Source organism: Leuciscus leuciscus, assembly GCF_965113295.1.
Source record: "Leuciscus leuciscus genome assembly, chromosome: 15".
Taxonomy (NCBI): domain Eukaryota; kingdom Metazoa; phylum Chordata; class Actinopteri; order Cypriniformes; family Leuciscidae; genus Leuciscus; species Leuciscus leuciscus.
Window position 1 is genome coordinate 25,407,979 of NC_138739.1, and position 21,375 is coordinate 25,429,353.

General features: G+C 38.8%; 1 long non-coding RNA gene across 2 annotated transcripts; it reads left to right on the plus strand.

Annotated features, from left to right (window-relative positions):
* Positions 1-6,184: 6,184 nt before the first annotated feature.
* On the plus strand, positions 6,185-13,603 carry LOC309475467. Of its 2 annotated transcripts, XR_014197660.1 has the most exons (3): positions 6,324-6,570; positions 12,158-12,753; positions 12,987-13,603. It is a non-coding gene; the product is annotated as an uncharacterized lncRNA (long non-coding RNA). The 2 variants fall into 2 exon arrangements; XR_014197659.1 differs by having other exon boundaries at positions 6,185-6,570; positions 12,158-13,603.
* Positions 13,604-21,375: the final 7,772 nt, after the last annotated feature.

A 21,375-nucleotide genomic window follows, 5' to 3' on the forward strand; every position in this document is an offset into this window, starting at 1 on the left:
GTATTTTTAAAAAGTTTGAATATTTTGGAAGTGAAATATGAAAGATGAATATGGATTATTGAATTTTTAATAATGAAAATGTGTTTGAAATGTTTTTAATTGACATATTCACAGCTTAAATATTCAACCATGTTGAATTTCAGCCCATAAAAATGCAAGCCCTAAAAATACAATGCATTTAAAATGCAAGCATGGTTAATGCAATGCCTATTTTTTTCAAGTAGTGCAATTCAACAGGCTTTTTTATTTCAAAAACATTTGACATTATTTTACTTCCATACGCGTTCACCATCTCCTGAAGAGCAACTTGATCCACCTCTGGGTTGCCCGTCTCAGGGTCGTTTGCACCGTCACTTGCCTCCTGTTTTGACAGCGGCCTGGACGTGGATTACCCCGCCAAGAGGAGGCGGACGCTGGACACAGCTGCATCGCAACGGCCTGCTCCACTGGGGGGATATCCACATACCCCTTAGCTGCCCCGCCGTCGAGGGTGATGTGGGGAGAGGAGCCACTAGGACGGTTTCTGGCACTATATGGTGCCGTCCGCGTCCTAGAAAGCTCCTCATGCACCTCCGGAAAGAAAGGTAATGGGGCGGCGCACTGAGAACCAGCGCAGCCCACCCCGAGAAATCAATCGTCCAAACGTGAAGGTTCGGGACGTGGTGGAGGGTTCCATGCAAGCCCGACCTTCTCGCTGGCCCGGGAAAGCATAGCCGCCCATTCTGGATCGGTCTCGGGCAACTCTACACGCCACAAGGGGGGTAACACAGCTGAGTCTTCATCTCCAGAGGACTGAAGCTCCTCCTCAGATGCTGCGATCGACATCTGATCGTCAGCTGGAGCCCCAAAGGAAACGGTTGGTCGTCCAGGAGGAGGACCAAGACGTTCACTAAGGGGCTCCGACGGCAGCAGCGCTTGTGAGGCGTGAGGGGCCCGCGGAGGTTGTCTCGGCGGGGAAGGCCTCACAGGACATAGGCGAGGGACTGCACCTCCCCTGAGGAAGGCGAGTCTTGATCTCAGCACTGTGATAGTCATATCCCCGCAGTGGGAACACGAACTATCCACAAAAGCTGCCTCAGCGTGCTGAATGCCCAAACACGAGAGGCAACTACTGTGGCCGTCTGCTGGCGCCAGGGAATGACAGTATCCAGAAACGCACAAGCGGAATGACATCCTGAAAAGGACACACATTGGCTCGTTCTTTAGACACTCGAAGATGATAGGGCTCCCTGAAGTGATCACAATTACGTCGTCACGTCGACGTTACGTCAAACGTAAGCGACTGAAAGGGAACTCTGCTTAAAAAACCTGTCTATCTCCAAACTACCTTTTCTTTCAAAAATTCTTGAAAAGATAATCTGTAATCAAATAATGGCTTTTTTGAAAGACCACAATATCCTTGAAGTTTTCCTGTCCGGTTTTAAATCTCTACACAGAACAGAATCATCTCTTTTAAAAGTTTTTAACGATATTTATTTAGCTAACCATTCTGGTGACTATGTTGTTCTTGTGCTTCTTGATTTAACTGCTGCATTTGATTCTGTGGACCATGAAATTCTGATTTCTCATTTGGAGCATTGGGTAGGCATAAAGGGCATAGCGCTTGAATGGTTCAGGTCGTATTTGGAAGGTCGGACTCTCTGTGTCAGCTGTGGGAACTCTGAGTCTTCTTCTGCACCTCTCTCATGTGGGGTCCCAGGGGTCAGTTTTGGGCCCTCTTCTTTTTTCTCTTTATTTGCTGCCGCTTGGCTCAATAATTAGGAAGCATGGCATGTCATTCCACTGTTATGCGGATGATAGCCAGATTACATGCCTCTTAAAAAGAATGACACTGTCAGACCGTTAATGGAGTGTCTTGATGATATAAAAGCCTGGATGGCTATTCATTTTTTACATTTTAATGAGAATAAAACCGAAGTGATGATTTTTGGTGGCACCACTGGGACCCGTTCTGTTGAGTTGGGTGCTTTGGCCCAGTACACTAAGCCAATCATTACTAACCTAGTGGTTAAAATCGACTCTGACCTTAAGTTAGACAGTCAGATTAGAGCAGTAGTTAAAACAATTTTTTTCCAGTTGAGGCAGCTGGCCAAAATAAAGCCTTTTTTACAAAGACAACAATTTAAGACCGTAATCCATGCCTTTGTTACTACCCGGCTGGATTACTGTAATGCACTGTATGTGGGGGTTAATGGATCTTCCTTAGCTTGTCTTCAAATGGTTCAAAACGCGGCAGCACGTCTTTTAACAGGAATGCTTAAAAATGAGCACATTTCCCCCATCTTAGTCTTGCTTCACTGGTTGCCTGTACAGTTCAGGATTAATTTTAAAATTATTTTATTTGTTTTTAAATCGCTAAATGGTCTTGCCCCACCCTACATTTCTGAGCTACCCTTATCTTTATACACCCACTCGTTCTCTCAGGTCAGCTGATCAACTGCTCCTGTATGTGCCCAAAACAACTCGTAAGCTCAGAGGGGACCGTGCCTTTTCTGTGACACCCCACGAAATTGTGGAATGATCTGCCTCAGTTTATTAGACAGGCCTCTTCAATGTCTCATTTTAAATCTCTTCTAAAAACCCTTCTTTTTTCTTTGGCCTTTCACACCAGAAGTTAACATTTTGTTTATTGTATTGTTTTTATGGTGTTTTTCATATGTTTTGTCTCTTAATCTGTTTTATATTGTATTTTATGTTTTTGTATGAGTTGTATTGTTGTGTTCTGTTTTTGTATATTCTTCTGTACAGCACTTTTGTCTTCTCCAGTCGTTTTAAAGTGCTTTATAAATAAAGTTTGATTTGATTTGATATGTATTTTTGAATTTCCCCTGGTGACCAGTAGGGGCACTGTGTCTAATGTACTTGTTTATGTCATGCTGTTTAAAAATTGTGTGCAAATGTGTTTTATCTGTACCAGAATTAGATCATGGTTTGGTCTTCAGTGTTGTCAACAGTCACCATGCATCATAAATATAGTTAATCAGAAACAGTTTAACCTAGTATTAATATTCACTCGACTAAACTGCAAACTTAAATGATTGAGCATGTTTCTACGATTTCAGCCATTTTGAAACTGATGTCAGATGTTCAGTAGGTGGCCTTTATATTGCATGAGAAACATTTCAACAATTTAGTAGCCACAAAAATTTGATTTTAAAGCTACACTGTGTAGGATTTTCTCCCATCTAGCAGTGAAATTGTTTATGACTACCAACTGAATATTACTTTCTAGCCCCTCCCATTCCGAGGGTGTTTTAACTCCTACGGTGGCCGTATTATTTCAAATCTGCCGGCAGTCGCAAGTAATCTCCCCCTCGCATTCGTCACGGTGCCACTGAGTGTAAAAACGCGAAAGGCGAAGCTTGAATTTCCAGGTATGTCCCTCCTTGGCTAATGTATTTTCAAGATGGAGGCGCAACATGGCTGCCGCCATTCGAGTGACTCGCTCATATGTATTCTAAATGGCAGATTCTATGCTTACTAGAATACTTGATTAGTTGGTAGAAGTAATTACACATTAATGAGCACATATCATTTTGAAAGAAGTGTTTTTTGATAAGAATCAACTTAAAAAAAATACACAGTGTAGCTTTAAGTTAATCAATGGAACATACATTTACATTGAGCCAAATAGATGCACAAACAGAAGTCATTAGCCGTAGGAAGTAACCAACAACAGTTTGCTGCTTAAACACTTATAGGTATATAATTATATAACTCACAGGATATATAATTGAATTTATAATATTCCTAAGAGCTGTAATGTCAGCAGTGATTAGCTTAGAGCCTAAAAACATTCTCTTATTGTTTAGAGGTTAGAGGCTTAGAGATTTCAGCAGAAAATGAGTGTTGCTACTGTTTTATAACTTTTCTTGTGGTTGTTTTTAACTGTCTAATAATTATAGTCGGACAACTGGATGAAGCAGCTCTTAGCAGCTCAAACATTAAACCCCACTGAAAAATATTTAGAGTTTTATAAATGGTCATGTGGGCATTTCTTCTTTTTGTCAGTGTGATGGTCATCATTGTATAACAACATGATTTGTGGTTTCTAAAGTACAGTGCAAGCTTTTCTAATCTTTCTTATCAAACTTTTTGTAATGAGATGCTGTTTCTTCGTAATTAGTTGTGAAATGTACTTGCAAGTGACATTTTTTCTACATCAAATAAAATGTTTTGAGTCTAATCACTTCCATCTTCACTGTCTCTAATTAATACAAATGTGGAAAAACCCAGAAAATGATGAAAGTACAGAAGAAGTTTAAATTTTTATGCAGCATGCATGTTTGTCATCTCTTTTGGACTGCAGGAGGGAGAACATGGCATTTGTACAGTCGTAGACGTGATGTGGTTTCACACATTTTCTAATGGCCCTTGTTTGTTAAGAACATAATTAGATGAGCACTTCCTGACTCTTTCCTGTTGAGACGTGCAGGACAGATACCTTTAAATGTTGATGAACGACACAGAGCCACAAAAGGGCTAAAAAGCCCGTTTCACACGTGCGTATGCGGTGCAGGAGCAGCACGTACGTGCTATAGTGCTTTCACATATGCTGCGTTTGCAGTGCGCAACCGGTCCGCGGCTGTACCACAAACACATTTACTCACTATTTGTATTTCAAATCCAGAAGTTATCAGCAACTGTTATTAAAAAAAAAAAAAAAAAAAAGTTTTGTCAGCACTGCAATTCTCTTTATACACATATACACTCTTTCATAGACATTCATGTTTAAACACAACTTAAACAACATATTATTCAATGCATTACTTCTATATAGATTATATATTAAGTTGCTCAAGCAAGTGGTAAAATATTTAACCATTTACTTATTAAAAATTGCATATATTTTAAATTAAAACTTAAAATTGACAAAAACAGCAGATTCATATATTTTCTTTTGCATAATTTAAATCTATATACAATAAATATTGCATGTCACAAATAACTCGTTTTTCCACCTCCACGAATGAGACGAGTGACGTTCATTATGTCGCCTTGTTGAAGTAAATTGTAGAACTTTTCCTTGCTTTAATCCGGTCTTAAAATAAAAAGATGACTGTGAAAAATAGTAGTATTTAATTAAATGCATTTATGGTGAGATTACTACATTTTATTTAATTATATGCATTTATGATGAAATTACTACATTTTCATATCAACCGGTGTTCATTTTGACCACGAACCATGTGCTGTCACTTTAATTCAGCGTTTGCAGCACAGCAAAAATAGACTCGGTGAGGAAATGATCGCTGCACTGCCACACCGCAACTGGAACGGATCACCGGAACCGCATCCGCGCGTGCAGTGTGAAAGCTCTAACCCCGGATTTCCACCAACTGCGGAACGGCTGCTCCGCCGTCATTCAATACCCACCAGGTCCGGATTTGTTTCAGAACGGCTGCGGCCATGACAGCTGAAGTCACGAGGACCCACGAGATCTCACGAATTCACGTATGAATTCGCGAGATCTCGTGGGTCCTCGTGACTTCAGCTGTCAGTCATGGCCACAGCCGTTCCGCAACAAATCCGGACCTGGTGGGTATTGAAGGACGGCGGAGCACGGAGCCGACACGCAGCGGAGCTGATCCGCAGCCATTCCGCAGTTGGTGGAAATCCAGGGTAACCTGTTAACATGGGTGCGGAAAAAATATGCACCGCATACGCACTCCAAACGGAGTATATGTGAAATGGCCGTAAATCTACAGTCATTCAATTTAAAATATTTAAAATAAATAAAATTCAATAGAATATTTAAAGATCATTGACAATAATATGTTGCAATTAAAACACATTAATTTCAAATAGAATATTATTGAAGTATGTATTTTTCATTCCTGTTTCAATTGCCCTGAAAATGTGTTACCAGAACTGATCAAATGTTTAAGTATGAATAATGTGTATAATTTTGTTCATTGCAGGTCTTCTGTCCATGTCCTTTTTCAGGATCTTGTGAACCAAACTACACATTTTAAGCACATGAGAACAAACATCAAGCAGATGACAACCTGATATTTGACATCTGAACCTATGATGCTGTCTTCAGTACCAAAATTGACTTCAGGTTTTATTTTTCTAGTACCTCACCACCAATGGAGTTTTTTTTTCTTCTTTTTTTCTTATTGACAGTCACCTCTGGCTGATATTTAGGTATATTGATTTATTGTTAGATTCCCTAGTCATAGGGGCCCATTGTAACATTGAAACAAATGTTCTGCTTTGAAACAATATGTAGGTTTTGAAATAAACACGACTTGGCTGAAAAGTCAGGGGATGTGCTAATCTGAAATACCAGATATGAATGACACTCCCCTAAGGGATACATCAGTTAATGCTCATCATATGCAGATATATATAACAAACAGGAGCAGCATCAAACATTTGCCAGTTGTTTGATGTACATTACTGATCTTTACTGAAAACCAATCTAAAACACGTTTCCATTACGCATTAGAGTTGATATAGCCTACTAATGAATACACAAAGTGCTTTCTCTGAACAACTTTCAGTTTGAACTCCTTGCATTGCCGAACAAAGCAAGCTCAAGCTCACAAGATTGTTACAGTACAGGTAAGTGCAATAAGTTTGTTCTGTTATTTTCAGAGAATAAGCTATTTTTGGTGTTGTAAAACAGGTCGTTATAGACACAGTTTTTGATTTTGGGTGATTTTTGTGATAGTCATGTCTAATGTTCCTAAAGGTTTTATACAATCTGCATACATTTACAGCCAGAAGCATACCCAAGTGATAAATAAATATATTTGACATACATTTTTGTTTTGCTAAGTATACTACAAATGCATTTACATATTTAAGTACTTAAAGTAGCACGCCACCGTTTTTTCAAATAGAGGTTATTCACCATCTCCCTACATTTAGATAGGTGGGCAAACGCATTTTTGTCTCAGTCCATGCATTATCATAGTCTGGCAACGCGGCCGCTATAGCTTAGCTTAGCATGATGAATGGAATCCTTTGTTGCCGGATAGCATGTCGTGAGTAAAAAAATAAAAAAATAAAAAAAAACGAATTACTTCTTGTGGCCTGCGTATTCACAACGAGTAAAAATAGCAATGCAGATTAAGACTAGGCGATTTCCTAGGCAGATACTGACTTGGGGTGAGTCACAGGCGAAGCACTGCTACTTGGGCGCCGAGATATCACACAACACCTGAACCAATCACCACGCCAGATATCTCTGCGCCCAAGTAGCAGTGCTTTCATTCAGTTATTTAAAGGTGCATTGCGCAAGTCTCTGAGTTTTTGCAGAACTATGCCCCCTCTGGCGGCAAGCGAAACTGCAGCCAGAAGTGTGCACGCTCACGGACAAAAGTTTTCTTTTTTTTATCTTACGTGGAGTTTGCGTTGGTGTTTGAAATGAACTACAAGCCGGTCTCTTAGAATCCATCTTCTACGGAGAATGGCGGCGAATACACAAACCTGCCAGACAGCCAGGTGAGCGTGCCGTGAACGCGCATGACGTCACGCCCAGTCTAAAATTCCGACCCGAATCCCTCTTATTTATTTTACTTTACAGGATTATAGAGACAATCTCAGTGATCAGAGAAGGGCTCATTCAGCCCTTCAGGCAATTGTTTAAGCATGTATGGGTTAGAAAACGGGTATTTTTAACATGAAAAGTTGCTTAATGCACCTTTAATGAAATAAATGTATTTTAAATACATTTTGGAATATGTAATATTATGACCCACAAGGAGTAAATAATCAGGTGCAAGGCGGTAGTGCAGCTTCAATCAACAGGCACATTTTTTATTCAAATAATTCAACATATTAAAAAGGTGTAAAAGACCTTCAATGCGAATACCCACAAAGAAAAAATAAATAAAAAGAAACAAAAATAATTGATATAAAAACAACCCATAGCCATGGGTTACCTATATTGTGAAGACGGTGGCATTCAAAATGCTCTCACCACAACAAAGCTCACAGGAATCACACTGCAAACCTACAGATAAAAAGAAAACACAGATAAAGTTACCAAACCATCACACAATCCCAGCCACCTCACCACCACCATCCACACAGTGAGGGTAACCCAGCAGCCATCGTTGGTTTAAAAAGAAATCTACAACAAGAAAGAAAAACAAATTAAATATCTGTGGGTAATGCAAGTAAAACAAACCAGTCAGCACCATGAAACCATTACTATTCTTTTGTGGCCTAAGTTTTCCATATGGCATATGCAATTTTGGTCTAACATCCAACAAATCATAAATAAACCAAAGAAAATTTGATCTAAAGTAAACTGTAACCGTGCATACAAGGGAAAACACAGTTAATTACAACAAAGAATTATTAAGATAAATGCTGCACATAATAGAAAAAAACATTTAGTTCCCTTTAAATAAAACAATACCTCTAAAATCCATTATTTTGACTGACACTCAGGCAATAATCCAGCCACAACACTAAAAACATAAGAACATAAAATCATTAAAACATAATCATAAAAAAAAAACATACAATTATAAGACTACTACCTCACACATGACTCACAATCAATCGCAGCAAAAAGGAAGCGAGAGGGCAAACTAATCTCTCTACCTACCATCCTTTGAAGTTTTAGATGTGTGAAACATCCATTCATCAACACGATCAAGGAAAGGAAGTGAGAGAGCAAATAAACCTCACTACTTCCTTATATAGCGTTGGGGCTGATGGGACTTGTAGTGCCCCATTACAAATAGGTTTTTTTCTCTCTAACTAGGGTATGTTTATTTCTTTGACTAAACTAGGTGTGTCCAATCCTGTACTTTTATTTATTTAGCAGGCTCTTTTATCCCAAGCGGTTCATCTTAAAGGCAATTGCATGAGGAGCAGACCACTAACAATACAAAGTTTTACATTTTAAGATTCAGCAGGATACAGTAAAGTGTTCACAGAAAATGTGTTTTTAGCTGTCTTTTGAATATTGTCAGGGATTTGGCTTCCCGGGTAGGGGTGGAAAGGTTATTCCACCAGCTAGGAACAGTGAACGTGAATGTTCTGGAAAGTTATTTTTTAGCCACTAGACCTTATGTAGCCCCGCCCATTTTCAGCGCTGCGCTCGTTGTCTTTTGACTTCCGGTCTGATCCGATTTTCACAGCGATCTTGCGTATTTATAAATGAACAGCTCGTTTCAAAATCTTCCTGGTCTACTGACATTTGTTAAGACATCTGCTTTAAACATTACAATCCTCATGATAACTTTTGTTAACTTTACATTAAGTAAATCCACTTCAAAAACCATAGAAATATACAGAGCGACTATAAAAACGGAAGTTCAAAGACAATATTCTAAAGATGGCGGCGCCCTCGTTTCTCTGGCGCATAAGGTCTATATAGTGGCTCGGGGCCTTTTTTTCTGTACTGTGCTGTTTTTTTTGTGTTTTTTTTACTCCATGCAAGCTTAAAGGGATACTCCACTTTTTTGGAAATAGGCTCATTTTACAACTCCCCCAGAGTTAAACAGTTGAGTTTTACCGTTTTCGAATCCATTCAGCCGAACTCCGGGTCTGGCGGTACCACTTTTAGCATAGCTTAGCATAGATCATTGAATCGGACAAGAACATTAGAATCTCTCTTAAAAAAATGACCAAAGAGTTTCGATATTTTAGGGTTAACTTGACTCTTCTGTAGTTAAATCGTGTATTAAGACCGACGGAAAATGAAAAGTTGCAATTTTCTAGGCTGATATGGCTAGGAACTATACTCTCATTCCTGCGTAATAATCAAGAAACTTTGCTGCCGTACCATGGGTCCAGCAGGCGTAATGATATACCGCAGCTCCTGAAAATAGTCACCCTATAGTCTATCGAGCTGGGGACTATTTTCAGGCGCTTCATCTGGTCGTCCATGGTACAGCAGCAAAGTTTCTTGATTATTACGCAGGAATGAGAGTATAGTTCCTAGCCATATCAGTCTAGAAAATCGCAACTTTTCATTTTCCGTCGGTCTTAGTACACGATGTAACTACAGAAGAGTCAAGTTTTAAATAGGAAACATATCAAAACTCTTTGGTCATTTTTTTGAGAGAAATGCTAATGGTCTTGTTCGATTCAATGATCTATGCTAAAAGTGGTACCGCCAGACCCGGAGATCGGCTGAATGGATTCGAAAACGGTAAAACTCAACTGTTTAACTCTGGGGGAGTTGTAAAATGAGCCTATTTCCCAAAAAAGTGGAGTATCCCTTTAAAACTCCATAAAACTCTAAAACTGAATTTGGTTTAACTTTGTTAAAAATTACTTAAAGAGTGTTTAATGGAATAAAAATAAAACATGCTTCAGGGATAAAGGTTTTTGACAGAACGTTGGTGGATTTTCTCCTAATATTAAAAACAAGTGTGTCATCCTGGAATGCAGGCCTATTCGGCTTTCAGTTTGAAATTTTGTAGAAGCTTCTTCTCCCAACTTTGGGGCTGATTTCATGGAGTTTATTCATGGTATATAGATCCTATGTTTGACATTTGCTGTTAATATAGGAATGGATTATTGGTTTTAGATTCAAGGAGGTATGGTGCAAATTTCAAGGTCTGCTGATAGTGCCTCTTTTTCAGCAGTGTCTGCTTCCTTTTTTTCCTGTGATTCCACAGTGCCGAGGAACCCAACAAAACCAATGTTAAAGGAATTTCATCTTCATCTCTGGAAAGATTAATGTGTATTTAAAATGGGTCATTTATGAAATTATTTTTGAATTTGGAGCCTTCTAGACTGAGAAAAGCCAGAAAATGTATTTGTGGCTTATGTGGATGAAAGACAACAACTCCCAGAATGCACTTGCTTCACTGCCCTACAAGGCCACTCCCAGGCCAGGCCTACCGAGAGCGCAGTTAAAGGGATAGTTCACCCAAAAATGAAAATGCTGTCATCATTTACTCTTCCTCAAGTTGTTCCAAACCTGTATGACTTTCTTTCTTTTGCTGAACACAAAAGAAGATATTTTGAAGAAAGTCGGTAACCAAACGACTGATGGACCCCACTGACTTCCATAGTAGAAAAAAAAAAAAATACTATGGAAGTCAATGGGGACCAGCAACTGTTTAATTACCAACCTTCTTTAAAATATCTTCTTTTGTGTTCAGCAGAAGAAAGAAAGTCATACAGGTTTGGAACAACTTGAGGAAGAGTAAATGATGACAGCATTTTCATTTTGGGGTGAACTATCCCTTTAAACAACTAGGCTAGGCTACTAGTTGACTCGAAACTTAAAAGACGCCGTTTTATCATGAGTCTCCGAGCGGGAATTTTCTTAGCAATGCTAAAACGCACATCAACCGATCACTTGTTTAGCGTTCATGTAAACACTACAGTCAGATTCACCAATCGGAATGAATTCAGTTAGATTGAAACAAAAGGTGTGCATGTAAACAATGAATGGCGACTGTAGAAAGCAAAAGCCGAATCCCCCGACATTTTGGACGATCTCGGCGGCCGGACATGTCCGGGAAAAAGAGAATGGTAACCCCTACTATTCAGCTTTCTCCACAGAACAAGAGCTTGCTAGCTTAGCTTCCAAAAAAAGATGGCTGACACTATTTGTACATTCTGTGAGTGAGATCCCACCCTCTATGGGCGGGTTGAAAACATGCGGAACTAGCTCCTACTACAGGCTGTAGTTTCTAGCCTCTGGCCAGAAATTTTTTTCAAACCAAAAATACATATATCTCTCGTCTCAGGGGGATATGAGGGAGGGAAGCACGGTAATTCGAAAATACTACAGATTTTCTACTGATACAAAGCTTAATGCTAAATGCTAAGATCAAGTGCTGGGTGATACATTTTAAGGGATGACATTGCTTGAAGAAGTTCATTGCTTGAACTTTGAATCTGTAATTATAAGAAAATCCCTCTGTTTATCAGTGTTCTGTACTGTTAAATAAGAAAATTGGGTAACACTTTATTTTACAGTGTCCTTGTTACATATGTTACATGTACATGTACTAAATTATGCATAATTACATGCAACTAACCCTCAACCAAACCCTAATCCTACCCTAACCCTATAGTAAGTACATGTAGTTGCTTAATATTACTCAGTACTTAAATATATAATTACACTGTAACAATGACACCTTAAAATAAAGTGTGACCGAAAATTGTATGATTTAAATACTCATTCTGATATGAAAAGTAATTTTTATCTTCTTCGTTAAAGGAGATCTGTTCATAATTGAAAGATCTAGTGAACGGACTACAAACATTTCCACAGACCATAAGAGAAAGCAGCAGCTAAAAGCATCATCAAACTTCCCTCAGAAGATGCCTGAACAACAAGATCTTCTGAAACGCGTACATAAATACCTGTCCAAAACTGCTGTTTTCAGCTCTTTTCCATTGAGCCTTTTGTTACTCGGATTGGAGAAGCTGATTGAAATAGAATTTGTATGTCCGTGTGGTCAGAGTAAACTACTAACAGTGTTCATTTTCACTGGACCTGCTATTTTTACCTTTGCTTTAATGTACCTCCTATTAAGACCTTTTAAACATGGATGCAGTCGTTGTTGTGGAGGAGTAAATGATGATTCTCAGGATAACTGTCCTAAAGCTTTTGGATCTTGTCTGATTCCACCTGTAATGTGGGCCATCATCTTGTTACTTAATGGTGAATATGTTGCCTGTGTCATGACAGACTGGAAGGGTGTGTATGTGTTTGATAAGGAGCTCAACAGGTCTTGGTGTAAACCTACTGAAAGGATGAAAAATGAGAAGGATCTACGAGATTTGACTCGCAAATATATTCAACAATCTCAGGTAAGTATAATATACCACAAGAGCTTGTCCTGTAATTGTAATATCATTAAATAAAAATTTAATTAATTCTTTATACTAGTAGTTTCCTTCCTGACGCTCTAAGCAATGAAATTATTCTCTTTTTGTGATCCATTTTTCCTCTTATGAATCATTTAAATCCACAACACATCCTAATCATCAACACAATATGTAACATATATACATTGATTTTTATTTATTTTTTTGTCTTTTAGGTTTCAGGTTATGCCATGATCTTTGTCCTCAGTACTTTGACAATTTTCTTATTGGGTATTTATGACTGCTGGATACGTAGAAAATGTGATACATCGGCGGGACAAGAGGGAAGAGGTCAAGGAGAGGCTCATCCTCTTAATTCTGTCAATAACGTTCCTGTGTAAAGGCCCGCTCACACAAAGAACGATAACTGTAACGATAACTATAACTGTAACTATATTAGCATACCCGCAGATTATAACGTTTTGTTTATTATAAGCATGTGTCACCTGCCGCATTAAATGCTCAAGCTCTTTAAAGCAGGATTGATTCTGATTGGCTGTTGATGTTTAACATTCATCAGCTGGAAAAATCGTTCTGAAGGGATTCCAACGATATAGTTTCTCTGTGCCATTATTGTTACTGTTGTGGTGTGGACTGCGCTATTCTTTTATATTTAGAACGGATTTAGAACAACTGTAACTGTCTTATTGTTATCATTATATTTATTGACCTTGGTGTGAATGGGCCTTATATCGATTTGGGGTTTTATGGTCTGTCTGTTGTTCTTCAACATCACAAATTTAGGTAGTTTGGCATCAGCATAGAATTTAAAGATCAAATGAAAAGAAATCAGTCAGGAAGTCATCAGGCAAGTGTTTTTTAAATAAACCCCTGATGTAGGCCTACTTACAAACTTTCCAATGCCTCGTTTTATGAGTACAGAACCTATTTGTACTACGGTATAAGTTTGTTACCATTCTGGGCATTATTAGTGAGGTAATTTACGAGATACATCATAGGTTCCATTAGCGCCTGCACTAACACATCCGGCTGATTTCTCTAAATAAGCTCTAACTTTAATAATCTTCGACCAGTGGGGGTGTTTGGCTCAAGGTCATGGTGCAAAGGACCCTAGGTTATTTTACTCCAAACCATCCCTTTAAATTTGTGATCATGTAAAAAAATTACTTTACAAAAATGTTACCCATATGCTTGCTGGTAATAATAAGTGTATATGCTGTTTCTGAATGCTTTCTGAATTAAATAATTTTGGAATTTAACATTTCCATAATGTTCTTGCTGTTACACACACACACACACACACACACACACACACACACACACACACACACACACACTTTAATATTACACAAAGATAACCCGAGCATATACAAAATGCAGTTTTTAAATGATGATTTAATTTTTTAAGGGAAAAAAGCTGTCTAAACCTGCTTGGCCCTATGTGAAAAAGTAATTGCCCCCTAAACCTTATAACTGGTTGTGCCACCCTTGTTGGCGGCAACAACTGCAGTCAAGTGTTTGCTATAACTGGCAATGAGTCTTTCACATCACTGTCGAGGAATTTTGGCTCCATCTTTCCAAAACCTTAATTATGTGGAATTTCTCTCCAAAACCTTAATTATGTTTTATCCGAGCCATTCAGAGGTAGACTTGCTCATGTATTTTGGATCATTGTCCTGCTGCATAACCCAAGTGCACGTGAGCTTAAGGTGACGACCTGATGGCCTGATTTTCTGGTACAGCGCACAATTCATGGTTCCATTAATTATGGTGTCCAGGTCCAGCCCCAGGTCATCACATTACCACCACCATGTTTTGACCGTTGGTATGATGTTCTTTTTATGAAATGCTGTGTTAGTTTTACGCCAAATGTAACAGGACACACACTTTCCAAAAAGTTAAACTTTTGTCTCATCAGTCCAAAGAATATTTGCCAAAAGTCTTGGGATAATCAAGCAAATGTGAGACAAGCCTTTGTGTTCTTTTTGGTCAGCCGTGGCTTTCGCCTGGGAACTCTCCCATGAATGGCATTTTTGCCCAGATTCTTTATTATTGTTGAATCATGAACACTGACCTTAAAGGATGGAACACGCCGACTTTTGGGGACTTTAGCTTATTCACTGTATCTCCTAGAGTTAGATAAGTCCATACATACCCTTTTCATCTCCGTGCGTGCCGTAACTCTGTCTGACGCACCCACCGCTAGCCTAGCTTAGCACAAAGACTAGAGATAAACGGCTCCAGCTAGCATACTGTTCCCAATAAGTTACAAAATAACACCAACATTTTCCTATTTACATGTTGTACAAATGACAAGGTCACATGAGACACAGCCATCTTCTAACCGTATACATACTGGGAACTATATTCTCAGAAGGCGAAGCACTGCTACTTGGGCGGAGTGATTCTGGATCAATGCAATTTTCATAACCAATGATGAAAAGTATCCTATGAAAAAGGCTGCCTATGATGACCCCCAGGCCAAAATGTAGATAAGTTCATTTATTCATCAGAACACAAAAATTCTATCATTTATTTTTATTTTATAAGCCTAATATATGCACCTATATGCATTCTATAGCTACGTGTTGGCAAGCAGATAAAAGTGGAGTTAAACGCAGCCTCAGTTGACGATGAAAGACACACATTCTAAGTACACTCCTTGTGCAGCACCGAATGAGCCAAAAAGCATTTCTAGACTGATTATTTAACCAAACAAACAGTTTGAAAAGAACAAATTAACCGAATGAGGTTATCCTCTGAAAACTTCTCTCTAAGAACCGTTCTTTTTGAGTAGGACCTGACTTTCACCTCGGCTGGACACATTTGGAGATGCTCATTCAGTGCTGCACAAGAACTGTGCATTAAACTTCGGATGTGCATCTTCTGTCATCAACTAAATATCCATTTTAAAAGAACGATTTGTTCAAGAATCGAAAAGCACAGGAGCTAAGGTACAGTATAATGTACAAGTCCCGTGAAACGCAATACAATACAATACAATACAATACAATACAATACAATACAATACAATACAATACAATACAATACAATACAATAAAGTATACTTTATTGTCCCCTTAGGGAAATTTGTCTTGGACTCAGTTGTATGCTGCATTTCCATAACAAAGAATAAATAAATAGATAAGAGTTTATAAATAAATTCTAAATCAATCACAGAATAAATCAATCACATGTATCTCACCTAAACAATCTATACAGTGGAGCAAAACAAGTAGAACAAGAAACACGAGTCACTCCACAAAAGAGCTCAAAGCCTTGAAGATACAAAATGGAATGGTTCTTTAAAAAAAGAAAAAGTTTCATCTCTCGTTTGCTTCACCGGACACATTCTATTCAGTTTTAGATTTGCTGCGCTACGTGAACAAATGTAATAAAATGTTGGCACAGTCGCATTTATCTGTTTTGGAGAAAACTGATTGCACGTTTTAGTGGCACTCACTGGACATTTCACTCTGAAACTGACACAAAACATTATATTTTGCAAAAATGTTGCCCCATGCACAACATTTTCATAAGCCATTTTTTAAAATAAAAAGCACCACTGAAATCCACATGTTAGAAGAGCATGTTTTAGAGATTTATTAACAAAAGAAGTTGTGGGGATATAGGGAAGTATCTGGAATAAAAATCAATGACGGCTGCATCTCTAACCTTCATCAAGTTGAAATAGACTACAGCACTTCAGAAAAGCTTGCAGATGAGACAAGCTTCCACTGTACCTAAGGTGCAGGAAAACCACACATCCTGTTATAGAATGGTAACCGTCGTTCACACAGACAGAGAGAAGAAATGTGACAGTTGTTACGTCCTGTGACATAGTTTATACTGTTCTGAGGGCAGTCATGTGTTTTTGGTCTATATGCTCTTTGTTTGACCTTTTTCTTTGGGGCTGTTTACACCTGGCAACTTCATGCGTTTTCTGTAATCGGATAGCTATCCGATCATGAAAAGACCAGGTGCAAATGCCCTCCGAAACACATTTGAGACGGATTTGAATCTGATTGCTCAAAAACCACTTCAGGAGGAGGTCTGGGCCACATTCCAGACGAAACTAGGCAAGTGTCAATGCATCTGGTTGTTGAAACCACATATGTAAATTGTACTCCTCCCAAAAATTCTTGTTATAGGCTATTATGTCATGTTATAGCAAGATATGATGACGCTACTGCAACACGGTCACCGTGATTTTTCCAAGTAAGACATGTTCCTGGATCAACTTATATTGTTGATCCTGGAATAACATTCCTGTCCCAAAATTTGGTCCTTACCCTATCCCTAAACCTAACCCTACCCATAACTTTTCCCTAAAATCAGAGGGAAATGATAGGTGAATAACACTGATGTTGAAGCACCTCACCCTGGTTCTAAGCCTAAACTTGACATAAACTGTAAACTTGTCCCTCAAATCTGATTGGTTGATTGGAAAGTTGGTCCAGGATCAACAAAGATGTTGATCCAGGAACATGTGGTACTTGGTGAAATTACGTTCACCACTGCGACACGCATCGCCACAGATGAGAAGCTGAGCATCAATTCATCAAGCCAACGCGCAAACTATCGCAAATCAAAGTGAAAGTCGTAGACGCTTAACACACAATCATCATCATTAAAAGTAAAGAAACTAAATTATCTTATCAGGGCTGTTGCCGCTCTCTCTTATTGCGGTCTTTGATTTTGAAATTTTAGCTGTTGTTCAATAAAATGCAGCTCATATCTGTTGCTTTCGCTGACGTGCACTCCATTAAATCTGCATATAGCACGGGAATTGAAGATCGGATTTAAATCCGTTTTGCAAAAACACATTTATGTGACCAGGTGTAAATGGAATCGTTTTGATAAATCAGATAGCTATCTGATCTGAGATAACGCATTAAGTGGCCGGGTGTAAACAGCCCCTTTCTCTCTTCTGTGCTGCTAACAGGAGCTGATTACCTGATTGCTGATAGCCAACATTTCCCTTCTCTGCAGCCTCAGACTTTTGTTGCTAGTAGTTGTGATTTGGTGTTGACTAGCTGATATCTAGAGGTAAAAGGTAAAAACTGTGAAAGTGTTCCAGTCAGTACTGTTATTGTGCTCCTGAGTGTTAACACCAACTCAATATTGTTGAGCTACTTGATAGCCTATCCTATTCTTTTGTTAAATTGAACGTGCCATTTGTAACTTGTAGGGAGGAGGGTGGCATTTTCTTGTGTTAATCATTTTTCTCCTGGTTTTGGTCAAGTTAGGGAGTCAAGGAAGTGCTATTGCTTTTTCGTTCTTTTCTTACGTTCTTTTTTGACAGGTACGTTAGATTAGACTCCATTTTGTTTGTTGTTTTGGCCTTGCCCCCTTCTGAAGTCTTTTTGTGTTCCTGTTACAATTCTTTTTTTTATAATGTTAGAGGTTAACAGTTTAGGACCCAAGGACAAGATGTTTGAAAGAAGATCCGGAGTCAGAATTATAAAAAATGGAAGAAAAGTTTTCCTGAAAATAGTTTGCAGTTTCATCAGCAGAAGTCAGCTTCAAGACTCACACGGGAGTTCGTAGGCCGCCCCGCTTACAGTTACAAAGATCACAGCAGTTATACCCTTCACCAAGGTCTAAGCTACGTCATTGCTTACAGGTTGAATGATTCTCATTGGCTAAGAAATAGATAAAAATAATAATTTTCCACACATCGGACCCTGAAGTTAGGCACGTCGTGACCTTCCAGGTCGCAGATTTAGGTTGCTGGGTGCCAGCATGTCCCGAACAACAACTCAGTCAATCTCCAACAATGCCAGTGGTTCCTTAACCTGTATCCAAGAAGACTAACACACACTGACACACAGCTTTTCCAAGGTTGGATTTGGTCAGGCTCTAACTATAAACAGGAGTCTCGTCTCAAAACATAACTCTGTTATATATAACAAGTATCATAACAAGTTATTTCTCTCAAGGAAAGGACACTTTAGTCTAAATGGAAAATATAGGCTTTAACTGAGAAATGGTCCCTTAAACTATAGACTTCAATGACCCCTATATGATTTAATACGTTGAAGACCTTTCTCAAACACAAAACAAGTCCCTATTTCATTTCTGAAAGCCAGGCTAAATAAGCAAGCACTGTTACTGCATTCAGATATCAAATACAGACATTAAAGAATACATGAAAATAACATTTCAGTGATCACACTGGTAACTTCTATAACAAAGTGAAATCTCCAGAGAAGTCATTCAACTCATTTGAAATTTAGAAGGAAAAATATTGATTAATACCTTGATTATAATCACTCATTACATATACATTGAAGCAGCAGTGGATTCCAATCCACCCCCTTCAATAATAATCTAAATTTACAGTTGATTTTGGTGGTTGGCAGTGTTCCTTAGGGCTGGGGTTGGGAATGAGAAGCTCCATGTGGCATTTTCTTTAATCTTGGTACGTTTTCCTCAATCCCCAAGCCTAACTTTGAAAAGGGTGATCGTAACCTTCTTCCTTGAGTCCTTAACTGAACCATTCTGAAATATTTCACAGTAGTGTTTTGCAGTTAACCCTTTTTTGAATGATTCAATTCACTATTCTACGGTGGCCGAGAGAGCTCAACGCGCTGCAACTGAAGAAAACACATGCAAATAGAAAAAACACCCGCAAATTAAGAAAACATCTTCATCAGTTTCACAACACATGTTTGCTCCAAATACTCACAACACAACCAAATACAGAAACGCGCTGCAAAAGTTCACAACACAAACAAATACAGAAACGCGCTGCAAATAGGACAGAACACAACGGAAATGTTTCCGGGGGAACCCAATAAGTGACGGACGGACGGCTGGGACGTGCTTATTGCTCGTGAGCTTTACCTATGCCCTACTCTCTTAAAAGGGCAGACGGCAGAGCCCTTGAATTGGGCACTTTGGAGGGAGCGGGGCACTTGTGTGCCATTATGTTGATGAAGGGAGCAACGAAAGACAACGTAATTTCCTTATTTTCACCTGGGATGTTCCCATGACAACGCAGCGCGTGTCCATCAGCTGAATAGCTGTTCTTACCAGAAATATAGTATTATTGCTGTTAACATAACTGTTGCAAATAAATATACATTTTATACAACAAAGTTTTTAAAATATGCGTTATATCTGTGTGTGAGTGTCTCAACTTTAAAACTTGCCGTCTCATATTTGGACCCTAACTGCATTCTAACATTTCTTATGAAACTTATTTTAACATAACATGACAAAATGTGTACAATCCCAGATAGCAATGAGTCGGCGGACCACCGTCGGCGCTCCGGCGGCAGTAGAAGCGGCAGAATGGCGACATCGCAAACACGTTGGACGGCGCACCGCCGGCGGCAGCCGCTTTTTAAAAGCGGCAGCCGCCTTCCTACCGCCTTCGTTCCGCGGCCGGCCCGCCGGCCAACCGCCGTCCCGCCGCCGTTATATTTAAGGCGGCCCTTCCGCGGCCCGCTGGAGGCAAGCGCTATTTTCGAGCGATCTGCCGCCGCTTATTCTGGCTATATATATATATAATATTTAATATTTATAGCATGCAGTTTATCAAGAATAATGATTGCTCAAACCAGACAAATATCCATTTGGCATTTTTATTCCACATTTCAAAGTACATTAACTGTCATTTAAACAAGATGTGTCAGATCACTGAAACATAACAGAAAAATAAATAAATCAATATACTAACATGCAGGTTTCTTATTAAATTTTGGTAAAAAAACAAACAAACAAAAAACAGCCTTACAAGCAAATTACAACTCTTACAATAATTGTTCATATAAAGAGGACAGCTCTAGGGTGAAAAAAATTACCTGTAAACATTATGACAAGCAAAGAGAATACTTGATACGAAATAATGTGCAGGATACCAAATAAATCAAAGTATGACATCACATTTACAAGCCATTTCTAACAATAGGTTAAGTGGTAGTAATTTATAGTAAAGCTCTGGAGTAGAATAGACCATTATAGCTGCAATGCTGACCTGTGGCACAAGGACTTACAAGCATTATTTGAAAAAAGAAAAAAAAGAAAGTAATTTCCACAGTTAGTGAGTATAGTGTGACACTTCTGACTTCTTTAGGGGTCTTGATGTTACTGACTGCAAGATAAAGAAAGGATTCCAGTTGTCAGTGATTCTTGGGTGTCAGTAGTCAGCCTAAGTGGTCGGCTGTGGGTCCCTCTCAGCTGTGCGGTGCCTTTTTCTGCCTTCACGGTCAGATGCTCCTTTCAGGTAATGCGAAACGTTAACCTAGACCGCTTCATCAGTGGCATCCTGGGTTGCCAGGTTCTTCCGGATGGCTAATTTAGAAAATACAGATCTGTCATTTCATTTGAATTGCATGACGCCATACACATCTACTTAAATATAATTAAATATAATTAAAAAAATATCCAACTTACTTTGAACAATGGTCTAAAGGAACATGTCTCTAAAACATGCTTTATCCCCTACACCAAGCTGAAAATCCAAAAAAGTGTTACAAATTACATTTCTCTGAAGCTTGTGAAAGGCTAAGGATTCAGACTGTAATATATGCAGTATACAATCTTAAATTTTACTTTTTAGATATGGCGTTATAATCAGCAAACTTACAAATTGTT